The 20,161-nt window shown below is 41.7% G+C and overlaps 1 protein-coding gene across 11 annotated transcripts in view; it reads right to left on the bottom strand.

The window, feature by feature from the left end:
* RBMS3 (RNA binding motif single stranded interacting protein 3) overlaps positions 1 to 20,161 on the bottom strand; it is a 708,203-nt gene that overhangs the window by 439,908 nt on the left and 248,134 nt on the right. The window lies entirely within an intron of this gene.

The following is a 20,161-nucleotide window of genomic DNA, read 5'->3' as shown; positions in this document are numbered from 1 at the left end:
GGGGATGTGAGGTTGAGCGGGGCAGGCGGGGTGACCCCCCCCCCCCCACCCCGCCTCAACTCCTCCGTACAGCACTTCCCCGAGCGGCTGGGGGGACGACCCGGGGCCAGACATATTAAATACATACTTTGTTCAACCGCTTATATAAGGCTGGGTTTATTTAAAGTTGGAACAAAATGGAGGAAGAGGGTAAAGAGGAAACTCTCCCGGCGTGACTTAGGGTGCCTTCGGCCGGACACGACAACACCAGAGTGGCACAAAAGTTACACACCAGCCCCATCATCCCCCAAAACCAAGCGAGCAGGGCTTGGCTCCCAAGGCCATAGCAGCAAATCCCAGTCCAACCCACCCCATCTCAGCCAGGTGAGGAGACAAGCACTGTACCCGCACCTTGCCCACCTGCGGGACCTCACACCTGCACACATCCCCATGGCATGGATAGGTGTCGGCACAGGGCCTCCGAACACCTACCCCCCTGAAGGACTCTGAGGGAGAGAACATGTTGTGCAACACGAATAAATCACCAGTAACAAAGTGCGTGAATAACAAAATGTTTCCTCTTGTACATAAGTCCCAGCATTTCTCCTTTTTTTTTTTTTTTTTTAAAAAAAAAAAATCCTTTAACACGTCATCAGATTCCTGGGCCTTTCTACAGTGGCTTTGCCTATTTCTGAATTCACAGGGGGGAATATGGGGTGGCAGCTTCTTTTTGTTTTTATTTAAATCATTGATAGTATTGCAGTAGGATTGTCAGCTGCTGTATTATCAACCAAATTACTTCAAAAAAAAAAAGAATTAAAAAAAGAATTTCTTTAAAGGGATGCTTCTCAAGGCTGGTAGAGCTAAAATTAAACTTGCCAGCTGTGTTTTGGTTTGTGGGCACGTGCTTGCACATGACAGGAACATGGGAATATCACGCTTTACACTGGCAGTTTGCTGTTCGTGTGAGAAGGAGTATTTGTTCTGGGTTCCTATAACTGCCCCACCACCAGCTAGCTGGCGAGCAGAGGAAAGCAGCTGAAGGAAACGGGCAGCGCAGGAAGCAATACACATATACAAAATACTGCCTGCAGGCATTCTGGGGTTTCACGACCAGGCAGCATTAATTATTGAAAGTTGTGTACCTGCCCACGTAGTAGGAGCAATGAGGTGCCACATGTAAACAAGTATGTGGCACCTGTTTCAGGAGATAAACTTTTGGGGAACCCATTCTCTGTTCCCAAGCCACAGCACCAGCATTAATGGTGGACCTCACCCAACTTGAGGAGCACCCTGAAATACAACCATTGCCTCAGGTCACAAAATTAGAAAGGCCCAACTGGGTAAAACACCGAGTGCTTTCTATCTGTCCTGCAGCCCAGGCTGCTCAGGAGTGCTGGGCCCCGTGTAAGCTTGGAGCAGAGGTGAAGAAAGACAGGAACAAGAGGAGCAGCCTACTGTTCCCCGCTCCCAGCCCTATGCTCAGTTTCTATTACTTCTCACCTTTAAATACACCACCTCGCCTGGCAGTATGCGATTGCTTATACCCTTTATTCTTCCCACACCTCTCCAAGAGTGAAATAGGCTGTTGGAGGGTTTGTATCTGCAGGAGCAAATAGTGACTGCTTGGCTACGTGCTGTGCTTTCAGCCTGACAGCATTCAGGTTGTTCTTCCAGCTGCCAGAATTAAGTTGCTGTGCTTCTCCCCCCACCTTTGCACTTCTCCCTCAGGATATTAGCGTGTTTCTTCTTCCTAAGCGGTTTGTTTGTAGAAGGAGATATAACCAGATTTGGGGGAAGAAAGAACCTCAGTGTACAGAGTGAAATAAAAATGGAATACCAAGGAAGTAGAAAAACTTGTACTCTGACCAAGAACTCTCCTTGAACATGCACAGTTTGCTGTGGCCAGTGTTTTGCAACCAGGAAGGACCATTTTGTCTCACCTGACTACTCTGAGTATTTCACCTCATGACATAAAATTTAAACACGAGATTTCCACACACACCCCATCGCGTGCACTGACCAGTACCACCAACAGCTTTCCCAACTGGGAAAATATCGGGAGGTGCGGGAGAAGCCGGGCTGTTCCCTGGCCAGGTAGGGCTGGCTTCAGATCCACCATTCACCAGCTCTCACCCAGCTTGCTGATGGTTTGAGTTTCCCTTTTCACCTGTAATCCTGAGGTGCTGAGCACTTGGACCAAAGTGCTCAGTCCGATACAAGGTGCTGAGCACTTGGACCAAAGAGCAGAGACCACTCAGCATCTGGCATGATTGAGCCTTCAGAGATGGAAGATAGAGTGGAGGCAGCAAAAATAGGAATCAAATATAAAAGAGTGGGGGGCCAAAGGGAGAAGGCGGGAGGCAATATAGCAGAGCAGAAATGCAAATGAACAGCCACAAAAGCAGATTTAGATAGCACACAGCCTCTGAACAAATGCTAGCGCTGGAAAATGGAAAATTTCCATTTGCAAAATACAGACATCAAAAAGATCATCTGTGACTTGGGAGCACACTGTTTAAATAGAATCCCCTTCATTTTCTGGCCTGTGCATTTGAATAACCGAATCCACTTGCAAACTGAAATACCAGTTTGCCTACTGAGTGTTAAGTATAAATGTTCCTCAAAAGAAAAGACAAGCTGTTCAGTCCCAGCGAGCACGAGCGAGCAAACTTCACAACTTTCCTTCCTGCTATTGGATGCTTGTTGTCAACCCCAACCCCAGAGCACGCGTGGGAATCCAGCGAGCAAGCCAGGACCCAGCGCACCTGAAAAGGAGTTGCTGTGCCGGTGTCACCCGACGTGCGGGGAGTTTCGCAAGACAGGCGAGCAATAGGAATCTCTTGGACAGGAAATTTAGAAATCAAATGAAATAAATGGGAACAAATCAGCTGGAAACGAGACAGCCACATTTATTCAAAGGCAGACGCCAAAGGATATTAACTCAGAAACAACCAGCACTGTGGATAAGCAACATGGAGTTAACTGACAGGAAAAAAAAGAGAATGCTTCTCCTGGCAAACTGAGGTAAAGAAATTATGTATGTTTGGATGTGTTTTTACATTTCATAAAATACAGATTTCTTCATTCACAAAAAGAGACTCAAAATCACAGACACCTAGCAGAATAACCTAATACAGGGGCTCTTATTTGCTAAAATACAGATCTACGTATGCTCTTTTTTTCCTTTTTTATTTTTTCTTAGCTTTCTATAAAAACCTTCTCAATTCACATTGACCTGAATCATGGAGCAATTCAAGCATTTTCTAGCTCCTTGCTCTTGAAATGCAGCAATGTGTACTCTAGAAGTATCACCTTTTGACAAAATTAAGGCGAAATCGTCTAAGTCAGGACTAGGGAAAAGTCTCTCATTCAGCAGCAGAAATACAGCAGCCATCATCTAAAGCAATATAATAGGTTAAGGAAAAATACCAACAATGATTATCTCGGGCTTACATTTCTGACACTGTCTCTCAGCTTTTATTCTCTCTATTTACTCATTAAAGCTAATTTCAAAGGAGACCATAGTGATGCCTGACAGCTTGTTTACAATGGGTTACAAGAAGAATACTGATTTTATTTCTAGATCTGTCAGCTCCTTCAGTCCAGATACTTTAAAACTGCATTGATGAACACAGGATCTTGCTATTTATTAGTTAGTTTATCGGGCTGATTTGCCTAAGGATAGCTAAGTGAATTTCTATCAAGCAATATATTTTGGTGCAACCAGGATCAGTAAAGTATGCAATAGAAAAAAGGCAAAAAAAAAAAAGACACCAAGAAACAGAAGACTCAGTATCACTAGATAATTAGGGAATTAGGTGTCTGGGATTGATGAATTCTCTCTGAGGTGGGGGATGCCACCATTTCCTGATGTGCGATGCCTTAGACCTACCTGTAGCTCCAGAAAGCGGGACCTCGAGATTAATGTAGTGCAATTGATTCTCTGTCCCAGTCTCATCCTGCCTCAATGTGGTATTTGACAGCAGATGGAGGACCTCTGTTCGCATCTCCTCCCTCAGCAACCCAGGCCTTCTGTCAGTAGTATGGCATGAGCGTCACATGCCATTTTTTCAGTATGGGGGAGGAAAGGAAGGGAAAACCCACAAGAGGCCAACAACACCAAGGGTGGCTTTCTCCGCACATGCATATCTCCCACCTCTGTGAAGTCAGCCAGGTTTGTCCTCCAGTCTTCAGCACAAACCATGGTGGCACCATGAGGTCTACGGTGAGGCAGAGCTGCACACATGTAAGATACTGGATAACAGCAAGGGCTTGCCATCTAACTATCATTAGATTTCATTATTTTTCACCATATCATCATCTACTTAATACTATAGTTCAGGTATTTCCACTGATCAACTTCTAAAAGCCCAGTCCTAAAGGACATATTCAGACAGTGGCAGAGTGGAAAATTCCAGGAAAAAAGGTGAACAGTGAACATTCACTGATAACAAATTGTATTTTCCATCTGATACAATCTCTTGCTGCACAAGCAAATGAAACCAGCAGCCAGTTGTACAGACAACCCAAATTTATGAGCTAAAGTCCTCTTTCTGCCGATGTTAATGGACACAACCATGGTAAATAATGTTGCCTTTATCTTTTATCTACGCTCTACTTCTTATGCACCTGAGAAGCTTTCCAAGTGTTATTCATTCTGTGATGTGAAAGAGAATGAAGTGCCACAACCGACCAGTGGCAAAACCCGAGTCATCGCAACGAATGGTGGATGCCCATCCTCATCACCCATCACCACACCATGACGGCCACAACAAACACAACCAGCAGGTAAGGACCGGTGCTTTCTTCAGTCCTGTAGGGGATTCATGAGTGCAGAAGGTGGCCCAATGGCAGGGAAATGCAATGTGGAGACATGGGAGAGCAATACAGGATGCAGTGACTTGCTGCTGCACCCTCAAACAGGATCCACATCAATAACTCAAGGCTTTCGGAAAACACCAGGATTTTGCACAGGTCAGGCCTTTCAAAGGTTGCATTTTCTATAGTAACTCCACATCACGAGGTAGTAAATATTGTGCCTGTTCTTGAGTCTATACAGTTAGGATAAAAAGGGCAAGCTTTTTATGCCCCCAAACGCAGCAGGACTAACCGAGGTCATTTTGCTAGTGCAGCACATTAACTTAATGCTACCAGCATTACAAGTGGCACAATGTCAGGGAGAGAAATTCTCCACTTTCCACCTTCCTCCCTCCAAAGTCCCGCTTACTAGTCACCTTCCCCACCCCTCTGTTTACTTAAAATCAGACTGTAATCAGGAAATGTGAGCTTTTTTTCTTGAGGAAGTTTATTTCTGAAGGTAATGGGGAGACGTAAATATGCCGCCTGTTTACTGAGGCTCATAAACACTTAAAAATACAGGCAATTAATTGTCACTGAGAGAGTTCCAGTGGACATGGAAAATCCTAGCTTTTTAGGGCACGTTTAAGTAAATGTTCACCCATCATGTACTGAATTACTTAGTGAGATATTAATTTTGTGCTCCAACTGAGGGTAATCACAGAACAAACCGGCATTATTCACGTTGCTCTCTGAAATTACAGCGAGGGTAAGCTGAAGAACAAAGGCCAGCAGGAGTCGAGCCTCTCAACTTGAAAGGAATTATCTTTTCCTCTAATTGAAGTGAGTACTGTTTTGTTTTGGTTTTTCTTTCCTTCCTCTTGCTAAACTTCCAGCAGCACTCCTTGGGAGAATGTCCCCTTGCAGCAGGCTGGTGCTGTTGGAGCCCAGGAGTAGCGCCTCGGCTGCATGGGAAAATTTACTGAGATGACTGTACCAGCATCCTTGGCAGACAGAGTTATACCAGCAGAGCTCTTCATGCAGGCTTACGCCAGTAAGTGGCCCTATTTACGTAAGGCCAGAAAGCTGAGAGGTCTGGGTCCTGTTTGCTGGTGCTGCCCCTGCCCTAGGCTGTGACCTTGGACAAACAAACCACTTCTCCATCTCCCTCCTGCCTTGCTCAGTCTTGTGAGCTTCAACTGGAAGCTCTCTGCAGCAACAGCAATCTCCTGGATTTCACAGCAGCACTGGGGAACCTCGATTTTGGTAGGGCACCACAACAGCACATCATCAGAAATCTGTAATAATGTATGTAAACAGCTTGTTCTTACACCAGCCAGCCAGCTGGTGCTAGATGACTCTCATGGGCTGGTGCATTTTTTTTTTTCATGGGAAAAAGTTAACAATAGGCAAGAACAGAGGGTCATCTCAGGCGAAATTCCTTTGCTATCAAATGTAATACTTTCAGCTTTCTCTATACTTATCCTCCCTAGCATGCCAAGACACATTTCTTCTTGTATCTTTCATATCTGGCAGGCTTTTTTATCCACTAAATAACTCTTCATCTAATGCTGGCTGTAAATAAGGCCTGAAGGAGCCTTGGCTAATAATTTCCATTTCATTTGGTAATAGACCCCTTTCTAAAATGCAGTACAATTACAGCAATACACTTGCAATTTAGCCCAAAACTTCATTCATGAGTGTTTGTAAAAATATTGTTTTTCAATTACCACTATTGCTAATTTTATGGTTGTGATGAAATCTCAAAATACGACCTTTTTAGTTCAAATTTTGATTTTATTTTTATTTTTATTTTTTCACACAAGTCTTGCTTTGACCCATCTGCAATCAAAGTTTCTCCATTTGGTCGCACTGAAAAAGGAAAAAAAATGAAGTCTAAAAAAAGGATTTTTTTTTAATATCTTATATAAAAAATCTTTTTTTTTTTTTTCTGTACATGTAGGAAAGCATTGTTTCAGAATTATGCAGACAAAATACCACTATTTAAATTGGTCCCTAGTGAAATGCGTTCCTCGGTTGTTTGTATTTAATTGAAGTTCATGACTAGGAAAAGCAATTTGCACTTTAGATTGTCCTGGTAAGCCACTCTGTAATTCAGAGTCTGTTCAGTCCAAAGTATTTCAAAAATAAAGAAAAAACGCAGGTTATGAGAAGCCATAACCTTTGAACACAACAAAATGCTATTCTTCTCCTCACCCAAACACAACTGGGTAGTGCAAGCACATGAAAACACTTACTAGAACCTCTCATGCCTTCTTATCAACGTGTAAAGCTTCCTGGTGACACTACATGAAAAATTATAAGTGCCCACTAAATATGGAATCAAAAGATTGCGTGTGACAATTCCCAGCAGAGGGGGAATTTCCGGCTCTCAAATTATCCCCTACTCAGATACAGGGAAAATGTACAGCAAATGGAGAAGTACAGTGCTGTGAGCTGGGTAAAAAGTTCTACGTGCAGATAAGCTGGAGGCTTGAAGCAATTCTCTGTTTTTCAAATCAGTTCACTCTTCTGTAGGAATAATGGCATTTTTTGTAATAGACAGCTTCCATTTACTGCAGAACCAATGCAACCTGCCGTGCAGAATCAAACTTTATGTCACGCCAGATTACTGTCCATCATAACCAAAGAAAATGTATTGAACGGAATATATTTGGTTTAGGAAATCTGTATTTTGTCAGCTGCAGTATAACTCATTGTCCATTAAACAGCACCAAGCCCATTCTAAACAGAGCATACTACAAATGTTTAACCTCCCAATCCTATACTTGTCAACTTTCCAGAACAAAAGTGAGGGTGATACCTGACATCTAACAAAAACAGAGTTAGGGCTGCCACTTTCCCGTACCAGAAAAATTCTTTGGGTAAGAGATCATATATTTCCTGCAGACAGACAAATACTAATTATAGCTCAAATCTTCCCTCTTTCTTTCCTCCACCATTTATTTTTTTGCCTTCCTCCTCTTCCCAGTGCATCTTTTCTTCAGTCTTGTTCATCAAATATCTTTTGCCTTCAAAAAAATCTCATCAAATCTCTACATTCTCCTACAGTTATCAGTTTTGTTAATAATTTGCCTGCCCTCTTTTATATATTCCAGCTGGAGTTTTTAATAAAGCACAGGGACTCAAGGCTACTGTATTTTTATTAGGAGATGGTGGAAACTTTATAATGATTTCTATTCACATTCAGCAAACGCTCTTCCCTATTGTTCTGCCCTATTCACCTCTGCCAACATCCTATTCCCAAATCGCTTTTGCTCTGTAATCCTTCATCCGTTTTGTCTCCTCTTCTTTTCTGTCCCCACCTAACCCCTATCTTGCCAGTGCAAGTACTTTCCTTTTCTTAACCTTTTCTCCTTTTCTTTTATGTTACCCTGATTCCTCAGTCACAGATGTTTTAGGTTCCACTGATATTTTCCTACTTATGTGTCAGTTCTTTGAATATAGAACCAAGATGTTCTTGTGGGGGGAGAAATCACTGAGCTATTCTTTTTAACTTGGAAATCCATCCTGCCAGGTTGGAGGAGAAAGCACTGTATGCCACAAACATCTAAATTCATGTCAGCCAAGGTGCCCAGCAGGGCTGGGGACAGAGTTAGGGAGTTTTTAAAACATAGTGGAATGTGAGGATATTAAGTTCATTAAGAGGGAAAGAATTAGGTCTGATAAACTGAAGATCCAGTCAATCCCACCTCTTACTGACTTTGAACAAAGGGTTTTACAGAAGTTTCTGCTGGGTATAAATATACACATCTTCCCTTCTCCTAACAAGTGCAAGTTGCCCACCCCTGACAACAACACACTTGTTTCTTCAGGATCCCATGGCAGCAAAATATATCAGCTTAAAAACATAAAACCAGTCATTGCCAAAGATTTCTCGCCTCACATTCAGCGGGGTAAGAATGACGAGGGGAAAACACTATGAGCATGTGGGAGTGAAATATTAATCTTCTGGTATAGTTTTCCAGCTGAAATACCGACACGAATTCTGCTTGCATGCAGATAATTTGTGGTTGGGCCATTTGGTACATTCCCACAAAGCAAAGGTAGACATTTGTGTACTGTGAAGATGTTGTAGGAAAAAAAAAAAAAAGCCAAGCAAACAAACAAAACATGTAATTTTTGAGTTTTAGCAATAGATATATCTTTGTGCTAGTTATCTTACTGTTTTACCAGAAGAGCTGGTAGCATTCTGTCACTATGGTTATTTGACATTTCCCATTTGAGTTAACTACTGGTTTGTCAGATATCTACCATTTCTGTTGAGTATTTCCATCTTGTAGATCACTTCCTCACTTTGAATTTATGTTGAGAAATTTCAGTCAAACCATTTGTCTTTTTTTGTTTCCCGTGAAAGATATCCGCTGAGGTGCCATTGCTCACTCAGATGAAGAATTGTGGAGGAGGGAGCCCAAAAGAAGACTGAAGAGTAAAAGTAAAGAGGAGAGTAAAAAGAGGGACATGTCTAGGTTATAGGGGAGGACTAGGACAACAAATCAAGGCACTGATGTTGTAAAAGGAGCCCAGGATGAGTGTCACAGTCTAGAGCAGAGAAGGGTCATATGGGGAGGTGGAAATAGCTGTGCAAAATGGGAGGTGAGATTAAGAATGGAGTAAAACTAAGAATAAAAAAGCAGCAGTGATGGCCACCAGGTAGCTGAGAAGAGCCAAATGGATTTGGGGAGCAAGACAGGACAAGAGAGAAGCCAAAATGGGTGAGAATGGAAGGGGCAGAGAGATGTATAAGGAAAGGAAAAGACAGCCCTTCCCATCCACGTCCTGGCCCCAATGACATTGACCACTCCTCTGTTGTCAGCAACAATCACCTACGTCCATCTGCCAAGCGTCCCAGCCCTTTCTAGCAGTGCTTCCCAGAGACAATTAAAACCTACTGCTGCCAGGCTCTCCATGTCTGTGTGATAAATAGAAAGATTTCAACCTTGCTGACAATCCATTTGTCAATGTGCCATGGGATGGCATTTGCAGGTTCCTTTTTAACAAGCTAAACCTTTTTCCACACAGAAATTAAATTAAAAGAACATGGGGGAAAATTCCATGTGATCCCATATTTAAGGTTAATGAGTAATGGGATAATTATAATGAATAATAAAAAGATAATGAGTGTTCATAGAGAAGCCCATTACAACTGTGTAGACAACCATTACTCTGTAATTTTATACCTTTTGAACACTTGACTTTGCAACCTTAATGCTTTTTTAACATTGTTTTTGCCTGTGTAATGATATATAACAATCTCCAGACACCATCTGCAGTCTTCATATTTCCTTGATCTCTTTCAAACAACTTTTAGTACTGTGTACGAGAAGAAGCAAGTGATTACTTCACTGAGTAACAGCCAGGAGATAGAGAGGAATACATTTGGTTGTTTTCTCTCTTTACATACGTAGTTCCTGTCTCAAAAGCTAGGACCATGCCACAAGCTCTTGGGCTTTGTCTGCTTTAAAGCCTCTGTGTTCATGACAGTGTTGTCAAAACTTCTTGATTCTGCAGTTTGCTTCTCTCATTGGTCTAACAGCCAAACCCAAGATAATAAGGCTTCAAGACACAATTAAATATTTAATGGTTCAGTTAGGGCTGTGGCCAAGAGCATGGCATCAACCATTTTCTTGACACCTTTTCATCTGACACTGTGCCAATTGTTTTAGCCGTATGTGCTCTCCTTCGCTGTCGGACCCCCACTTAGACATGGTACCAGGCACATTTTTTTAATTGGAAAGAGGCATAGTACACTTACAGACTATCATCATATGTCAAGTTTACTGCTAGGAAAAGCCAATATTAATAATGGTTGCTTTTGCATTTCTTCAGGCGTTACGTATTTTAGCTGCAAATGTCAGCTCTTAGCAAGTTCTTAGATGCTGTTCCCAAAGTATTGTAATACCACTAAATGCCCTGTAAGACTGTCCCAACTCCTTGTCACTCTAACAACTCTGGGTCACCTTAAAGCCACTCCAAGTCCCTAAACATCTGCATCATTCAGACTGGAATCCTAATGTGTACTGTGCAGCAACCGTCAGTACGCTACCTGCATACTTATATGCAGGTGGCTCTCTTGGCAGCTGAGATTTCTATTTGCAATAAAAGAAAAAACTGTTTGCAATAAAGAGCAAACACTTTGGGGGACCAGCTCAGCGACTCGACTACCTGTGTGACACACGTTCTCATTTCCACCCGCATGACCCTGAAGCAGTCATCGCAGTCTGAGTGGAAAAGGGGAGTTAACACTAAATAATATTAGATAAGAGCCAATCTCTACTCAGCACTCTTCAAACAGCGAGAGAAACATGCCTTAGGTGTAAAGTGAGAGATCAAGTAGGAGGAAACAGTAGTGAAGAACGACAGGGCAAATGAAAGACCCTCTCTGCATGCCTCTCTGAATTGGTCTTTTCTATTATTAAGTTCCTGGCTGTAAGAGAAAGGTGACAGAGATCCCATGCTCTCACTGGCACAGCAAGTCGTTCACTTGCTCTTCAGCATTACAAATAAAAAGCAGTATACGAACCTGCAGTATTTACACCTGCAATTTTATGCAGTAATTTGGTTGCCTCCCTGCATGAAAGAAACACGGCAGCACCTAATTCAGGGCCTAGCATTGTAACAGCACTAACCAGCAAGGGGAAAAAATCAGGCTGCACACGGATACTTAGTTGTATAGCTCCTGTAAAGGTGAATGGAAATGAGGAGTCTAAATGCCAATATGCTGTTTCAAAAGGACCATCTTGGAGCTGAAATGATGGACCGCTTTATGCGTACAAGGACTGGTGCACACGTAACCCGGGACCCATGTAGGACGGTAGGTGACAGCGTGCCACTGCGCGCTTGGGTCCCGCAGGACTGTCTGGAAGCAGTTTGACCCGGTTCAGCAGAACAGTCTATTAAACATCGCAGCCATTTCCTGAACCAGCAATTAAAAACCGCTTCCAGCAGTGGACTTTGCAAGCTGCAGGCCCTGCCACTCGCTTGCGCTCCCCCGGGAGCCCAGCGCCTGTGGCTCCTCTGCTCCGTGCATGGCTCCAGCATGCCTTCAGCACGGCTCAGTCCCCAGCCCTGGCCTCCCTGGAGCTGGCGGTTGTTGCATGTCTGCCAGCGTGAATACCAGTGCCTTTTGGCCAGGGAAGAGGTGGCATACCGAGCCTGGGATTTCTGGAATATGATACTAGGGTTTCTCTGCATTAGCCTGGTGGAGCTTCTAAATTTCCACCTTAGTCGCTTTACGTAACACAACCAAGTAGACATTAAAAGAAGAGTTGCAATTTAAACAGCTAAAATTTCTGGAGTACCAGAATTGAGGCTGTTTATTCCACCTTAGCTACCCCCTTGAGCCTATTCATTAGGGTAAAATCTGCAGAATTACCCGTAATGCCAATGTCAGGGCCCCTTGCCTTCTTCTCAGTGTTGGATGGGCATCTCTAACTGAATGACTAAATATTTCACATTTTATTTTCTCTTTTTTAATACCTTACTGTATTTACTGTATGGCGTTCAAACTCTGCTCTGAAGACAGAATTATTAATGTTTGCACAGACTTTCAAGCAGGTGTTTTTCACTACAGTGACAGCGTGCTTTATAACACATGTAAATTTATCCTCCTAACACCCAGCACGATACAGAACTATGTTCATTTCTAGTTAACAGGTAGGCAACTGAGGCACATAGAAAATTAACTAAAAAGGCAGCACAAGTATTTAGTACACATTTTGAGACAGGGCCTCAATTCTCAGAACACTGTGCCTCCCATAGCACAGCCATCTCAAAGCCCGGGAGCCATACCGTATGCTCACTGTTCCCAACTCAGATGTAAACCAGAGGCTTCAAGCAAACCATCTCTGCCATGGCTCCTCCACAGTGTTAAAACCTGCAGCTCCCTCTCACAAAGTTCTCAGTCACAGAGCCTACAGGACATTCCTGACCCCACGTGGGGTCAGCTTCCTGCAAAGCTGTGGCCACTGGGTGCTGCTTCAAGCCTCCAGCCCGCACACTCATCTCAATCTTCTCACTCAGTAAACTTAATCCTACTGTTACAGCAACTGAAAAGAAGGATTTACAGTGGAAAAGGATGGAAAACCTTAACAATAAGCAGTTCAATCAATCCCTTTCTATATATAAAATTAATGATAGAGCATTGTAAAATTATCAGAGAATGAAGCAATAATTTTATGAAATAGCTAAAATACACTCCAAAGGATTAACATCCACAGTAGATTATCCCCTCCATACAAAATTTGTAACGGATTTCTCTGAATGGGATATTTCTTTATAGCAGAAGCATGAGGTGTTCTTTTTAAGATCTCTACTATCTGACTTTAGAAATGCCTTTTGTTTTCTTTGCTCTTTGTTACAGCCATGTAGAAATAGTGATATTGACTGATGACACAGGCACGATCTCTCGATGAGAGGTTTTAATATAATGGGGGAGGAGTACACAGGCCACACGTGATCTTGTTTGGAAAAAGCAGAGTTCTCCGCTTGCAGATTTCTGGTCGCTAATGGAGTACAGTGGGACTCGAGTAAGCAAAAATAGCATTGTGGTTAAGATACTGGCCTAAACTTGGAAGATATCTTCTGGTTCCTGGCTCTGCTGCAGACATCCTGTGTGTCCTTGGATAAACGCCTCTTGTGAGGCTAATTTCATTTATGTGCTCACGTACGTAGTAATGATCCTCATAAACAGCCTATAAATATAATCACTTGAAATTATTTTTAAGGTACAATCTATAGTATTCTGTGAGGGATTTCATGTTCTCTTGGGAGAAGGAAAAGTGTATGCTGGGCTAAAGGCATGAGATGGATTTGGATCTTTCTCAATTTCAGTGGCATGTGTGCACATTTAAATTTGGCATGTGCAGACCATTATGATAAAAAAAAGCCTGCATTATTTGCACTATTTCTTATTTTCTTTCTCAGTCTGGGATTCTTCAGACTGTAGGAAGCAAGGAGAAACACATATAGATGATGATATCTTTGAAATATGCACTGGCTCTGTGTCTTTTTTGTTCAAAAATTAGGCTTGGGAACACTGTAAAAATCTGTGTGCATGCGCAACAGTTGTAATTATTCATACAGACCCTATTGTAAACCACAGGCTCATGTGTACACCTGGAAGTTGCACACCTCGACACACAAAATGCATGCAGCTATGCAGTTCACAAGTCAACTTCTACAGGAACGGTGGTCCTAGACCAAATGCAGGTCTGCCAAGTTTGCTAATTAGGGTGGTGCCTCACCACTTGTGGTGCAAGCTAGTGCTCTGCTGTTTTGCTGGTTCTCTGGCAACCTCTGCTACAGACATCCAGCAATCCTGGGTAAACAACCACTACCTGAAGCAAGTGCAACATGCCATGGACCCTGGGGCCAGCCAGCAAACACAAACTGTGTCACGGTTAGACCACCATAATACTCCCAGTTTTGTTTCTCAACCCCTCTTCAGCCCATTCCTTTTCAACAAGAATGATCTCTTCCAACATATATCTTCAGACAATTGTGGACCTTCCGTTGCTTAGACAAAGCAAAAAGAAATAAGTAAATTATACAAGTACATTTTGTAACTCTATATGTATTGTCTGCATCTACCACCTATGTCTAACACAGATTTTGTAAAAACATATCTATCCATTTTCCAAGGCAGACATGCCTTACCTATTTCATTACAGAAAGATCTTTTGTGTGTGTGTATTTTAACTTAATACATCCAGTTAAAAAGCCATGCACATGCAGCCATTTCTGTATGGATTGTTGACAAGCAAAACAGCATCTGTGTTTGAAAACCCACCCATAAAGAATATGCTTACCATAAAGCAAAGAGTTTCATAGTATGAAAGTGCAGTCAAAGATACTCTTGATGATTAGTGAGGAACTAGCATTCATTATTCATTTGTAATGATTGTTTCCCTTAAATCTCCATAGCATTCCTTGCGTCACGTTACTGCTTTCAAATAACTAGAAATGCCAATACCTTAATGAATCAGAGTACTACTACATCATCAAAAGTTGTTAGAAGACACAAAAATTATCAATTTCTAACATAAAAGGGAGCAGGCAGGAAGACAAAATTAAGCACATAAGGAAAAGGTACCTGCTATCTCCAAATGAAAAGCATCTGCTTAGATGCTAGAAAACCTGTGACTGCAGCTTCTACAAGAACCAATAATTCAAATGTGATCACTTACACTACTAGTTTTTTCCTGGATGGCAGCCCTAGTAGTTACTCAAGTGGATTCCAGTTCACGTAAGGGTGAAGGTATGCTTCTGGAATTACCCCTGCTGTCCAGTCTCTCAGAGAATTAAAGACCTTGGCAATTAGGAACAGAGCCTTACCAAGCAGCACCCTTGTGTAAGGGAAAGGAGAGGACATGAAATGAAGAGGCAGTGCCCTCTTCCCTTGCCTCTCAGGAACGGCCTGATCTATTAGGTTAATGCCTTGGCACTGAGATGCCTCAGTAACAATGAGGTTTGTAGCAAAGCAAGAATCTCGACACTCCCAAAAACTTGTTAATTTTGGCAAGTAAGTTATGTCTGGGGAGTTGAAGTGGAGAAAATAAGGATGTAATAATGTTGCAATGCAATATATTATAACATTATGAATGTTATTCATAATGCCATCGGATACATTCCAAAAGACTTCTGATATAGAAAAAAAAAAAAAAAAAAAAAAAAGTGGCTCATATTTTATTAAAGCTGAGGATACAGTGACAGCTCAACAGTAAACGGTATGTAACAATTACTCAATAACAGGTTTTACAGCAAGCTTGAGTAGTTTCTTGCTTGTATCCTTTTGGCATTCACTTTTTTTTTTTCTTTTTTTTTCTTTTTTTTTTTTTTTAAGTGTAATGACAAGGGCATTGCTCATGTTCACTGAAATACCTCCAACTACATATTCAAGCTGTGATCAGCATCACATTTACCACTGTCTTACAGTGCCCCTATATTAGTATTTTCTATTTCTTAGGGAAATACATTTCACATACACACACAGAGTAAATCCAAAATGAGCCTTAAATAATCTTGTTCAGGGCAACAGAGAATAATGACTGTGTCTTCAATGAGGGGCATAATTACAACAAGCTGTCAAAGGAAACTTTAAGAAGGTTTGGGGGCAGGGGGAATTAAAAGCTATTTACCTCTATCAAAGCAGAGTGAATAAGGGTAATGAGTAATAACCCTGAGAAAATGACAACAAAGGGGAACATTCTCAGCACCATGAGTGGGAAATTAATCAAGTCCCTCTTTTGTTAACAGGTGTTGCACAATAAATTCCCTCTGTTCCGCCCTGAAAAAGCATCCTTAATATTAGAAAGGAAAAGTGCAGAGAAGTAAACAAGAAAAATGCTACCTTGTACTTACAACGCATCATTTGCAAACGTCTCAAAGCACCTTTCAGCTCAACACAGTAAAATAAATACTGAAGTTCACTATGTTACAGCATTTTAATTTAAAATAATGGAGGGAACACGGTGCCCTAAATTAACAAGTAGGCAATGGATCCATGCCTACAAGATCAATTTGGACAATACCAAATGATTTCCAGGAAGCCTCCTGTTGCAGCTAACAAAGTACTGGTGTGCCTTCTGGAGATGCAGAAACTTGTACATCTTGATTACATCTGCACCACCTCAGTCCTCTCAGTCAGAGAATGCTTAGTTCAAGTCAGAGGAGCACAATGCAGTTGTGTAAACAGAAGATTGAAAATCAGGAAATCCTTAGTTCTAAAATGGGATCCAACTGTGCCCTTTTTCCTGTCCACAAAAAAGTTAATGAAGCAACCTAAGCCGCCCGCCCTCTCCTCCCTCTCAAAGAGACATGGTAGTACAGACGTACCAATCTCAGTGACCTGCTGGATGGTTTAAATAAACTAATGTGGATAGATTAAATAAGTTCACATCTTTAAAATATTTTGAGGAAAAAAAATGTTCTATAAGTAATAAATATTACTGAAATAAAGAGCAGAAGATCTTTTCAAGGGGGAATTACTACACTTCCTTTCTTTACGTATCAATTACTCATTAATGCAGCAAAACAAAGAAAGATGAGATTTGACAGTTCTCAAAGAATAGTTTTCACTGTTGCATATGCTCTTGATTTGACACTACAAATAAAAATGTTATTCTGTGTATCCCTGATCATGTTCCCAAACCATTACTGAGGCCTAGAATATTAAGAATTTCTGTGCAAGCTATCTTCTCTAATATCCAGCCCAGCTTAGTCATATATTTAATAGGCATGCACAAAGCGTGTTACCGTTACTCTTTGTAAAATTAAGAAAGAGAAGGAAGGAAGGAAGGAAGGAAGGAAGGAAGGAAGGAAGGAAGGAAGGAAGGAAGGAAGGAAGGAAAGAAGTCTCCTGCTTAGAGAGCTGGCTGACGTCATCACAGGACCTCTCTCAATTATTTTTCTCAATTATTTTTCTCAAATTATTTTTCAACGGTCTTGGGAGTCTGGTGAGGTCCCAGTAGACTGGAAGCTGGCAAATGTTGTGCCAATTTTCAAGAAGGGCAAGAAAGAAGACCTTATCAATTACAGGCCTGTCAGTATCACATCAGTGCCTGGTACAATTATGGAGAAGATTATCCCTGAAGTTATTGAAGTGGGGGGGACAAATGTGGTCCTGGGGGACAATGCGGTCATTGGTCCCAGCCAACATGGATTCATGAGGGGTAGGTCCTGCTTAACATATTTGATTTCCTTTTATGACAAAATTACCCATCTAGTTGATCAAGGGAAACCAACTGATGTGATGTTTTTGGACTTCAGCAAAGCTTTTGACACAGTTTCCCATAGGATACTACTGAACAAAATTTCCAGCATACAATTAAAGACAAACATCATACGATGGGTGAGCAATTGGCTGACGAGCAGGGCTCAAAGGGTTGTGGTAAATGGGGCCACATCAGGCTGGCGGATGGTCACTAGTGGGGTCCCTCATGGCTCTATTTTAGGGCCAGTCCTCTTCAATGTTTTTATGAACAATTTGGATGTAGGACTAGAAGGTGTTTTGAGCAAATTTGCTGATGACACCAAACTTAGAGGAGTTGTGGACTCGGATGTGGGTGGAAAGGCCTTGCAGAGAGATCTGGACAGGTTGGAGAACTGGGCAATCACCAGCTTCATGAAGTTTAACAAGAGCAAATGCTGGGTCCTGCACCTGGGACGGGACAACTTTGGCTCTTGTACAGACTGGGCAATGAGATGCTGGAGAGCATCCCCGCAGAGAGGGATCTGGTGGGTTGTGGTTGACAGCAAGTTGAATATGAGCCAGCAGTGTGGCCTGGCAGCCAGGAGAGCCAACTGTACCCTGGAGTGCATCAAGCATGGCATCACTAGTCTGTGGAGGGAAGTGGTTGTCCAACTCCACACTGTGCTGGTGCATCCTCACTTCGAGTACTGTGTGCAGTTCTGGGCACCACAGCACAAAAAGGACATTCAGCTGTTGGAGAGTGTCCAGAGGAGGGTGACAAAGATGGTGAAGGGCCTAGAGGGGAAGATGTATGAGGAGCTGCTGAGGTTACTTGGCCTGTTTAGCCTGGAGAAGAGGAGGCTGAGGGGAGACCTCGTTGCAGTCTACAACTTCCTCATGAGGGGGAGTGGAGGGGCAGGTGCCAATCTGTTCTCCTTAACCACCGGTGACAGAACCCACAGGAATGGTGTCAAACTGAGGCAGGGGAGGTTTAGGCTCGACATCAGGAAGAGGTTCTTCACTGATAGGGTGACAGCACACTGGAACAGGCTCCCCAGTGAAGCAGTCACTGCACCAAGCCTGTCTGAATTTAAGAAACATTTGGTCTGTGCACTTAGTCACGTGGTCTAAAATTCTGGGTAGACCTGTGCGGTGCCAGAAGTTGGAATTGATGATCCTTCTAGCTCAGGATATTGTATGATTGTATGATTGGAAGGAAGGAAGGAAGGAAGGAAGGAAGGAAGGAAGGAAGGAAGGAAGGAAGGAAGGAAGGAAAGAAGGAAGGAAGGAAGGGAGGGAGGGAGGGAGGGAGGGAGGGAGGCTTACATCATAACAGATTCTAAAAAAGCTAAATTTCATTGTGTTAGTGTATTGTTTCTTGTAATTTTACCCAAAATTTTACCCTGAAAAAAATATTCTTATTAATGTTCTCTCAATTTCTGCAGGGGGCATAAAAATAACTGATGAGTGTGAGAATATAAACTGTATGGTTAGTGAGGCAGAGGTGATAATTAGAACATGCTGTACTACGCCGTAAACAAAGCTATTATGAGCAATAGAGTTCTTTATAGAGTATTTATAAAGGGGATGGAAATAATATACTTTCCCTAGACTGGCCTAAAGCTCTGACTATATCTACTGAAAAAAAAAAAAAAAAAAAAAAAAAAAAAAAAAGAGATTTAAACTTAATCATTCAGAAAGGTTGGTTTCCAGTTAAAACAACTGCAAATATCAATACGTAATTTTATACTAATTTATATATAGCATATTATTTATTTCTCAGTTAATCATAAGTTTGGAGAGGATAAATCATGTCACAACTAGAAATAAAATGTTGTAGTATAAAAATGATATAGATTTATTTTCCTAGTAGAATTATCTGTCTGTCACTGTATGTGTACTCACTCTGTTTTCTGTCAGACCCTCATATTTTCTAAAAGCAAGTGTAGTTTATTGCAAATACCGCTCAAAAAAGAGGTAATTCCAACACAGAATCTCATGTTGTAAGGTTTTTAGGACCCAAAACGACTTCTTTTACTGGGAACACTATATGGATATCTGATATTGAGGTTACTATCATCAAAGATGATCGCAAGGATAACCTCACCTTCACATAGTTTTGATGCCTCATAGGCATCTCATATGAAATCAGAGAGCCCATTCTGGGATACAACACCAAAATCTATTCCAAGACAAGTAGCCCTGGGGCTCTACATCATCTTGAAATACACCTTACACTGAATCTTGAGAGAAAAAAAAAAAAAAAAGAGAGAGAGAGAGAGAAAAAAAAAGACAAAGTACTGTCCTAAATGACTTTTTTTTTTTCTTTTTTTTTTTCCTTTTTTCCTTGTATTAGAAACATTTCTAAAAAAAACATACAAGAAAAATCAAGACGAGTGAGCATGAGCCAGCATGAGTTAAGAGCCAAGTTTTTTGGACTAAACCCAGAGAGTCAATGTTTCACACACTACTGTGAAACACTGGTTCTGCAACAGAAGGCTTTGACCTTGTGAGTCACTGTTTGAGAAAAGAGATGTTACTTTTCCCACAGTATTTATACACATTGGATCAAATTCCAAACTAGAATGAGGAATATTCTCCTATTGACAAAGAGTTATGAGGTGGAAATAAGAGATAAATAACAGAAATGGATGAATATATATATATATA

Source organism: Oxyura jamaicensis, chromosome 2, assembly GCF_011077185.1.
Source record: "Oxyura jamaicensis isolate SHBP4307 breed ruddy duck chromosome 2, BPBGC_Ojam_1.0, whole genome shotgun sequence".
Classification (NCBI taxonomy): Eukaryota; Metazoa; Chordata; class Aves; order Anseriformes; family Anatidae; genus Oxyura; species Oxyura jamaicensis.
The sequence above is the reverse complement of the archived record's forward strand: the minus strand, read 5'-3'. Positions and strand labels throughout refer to the sequence as shown.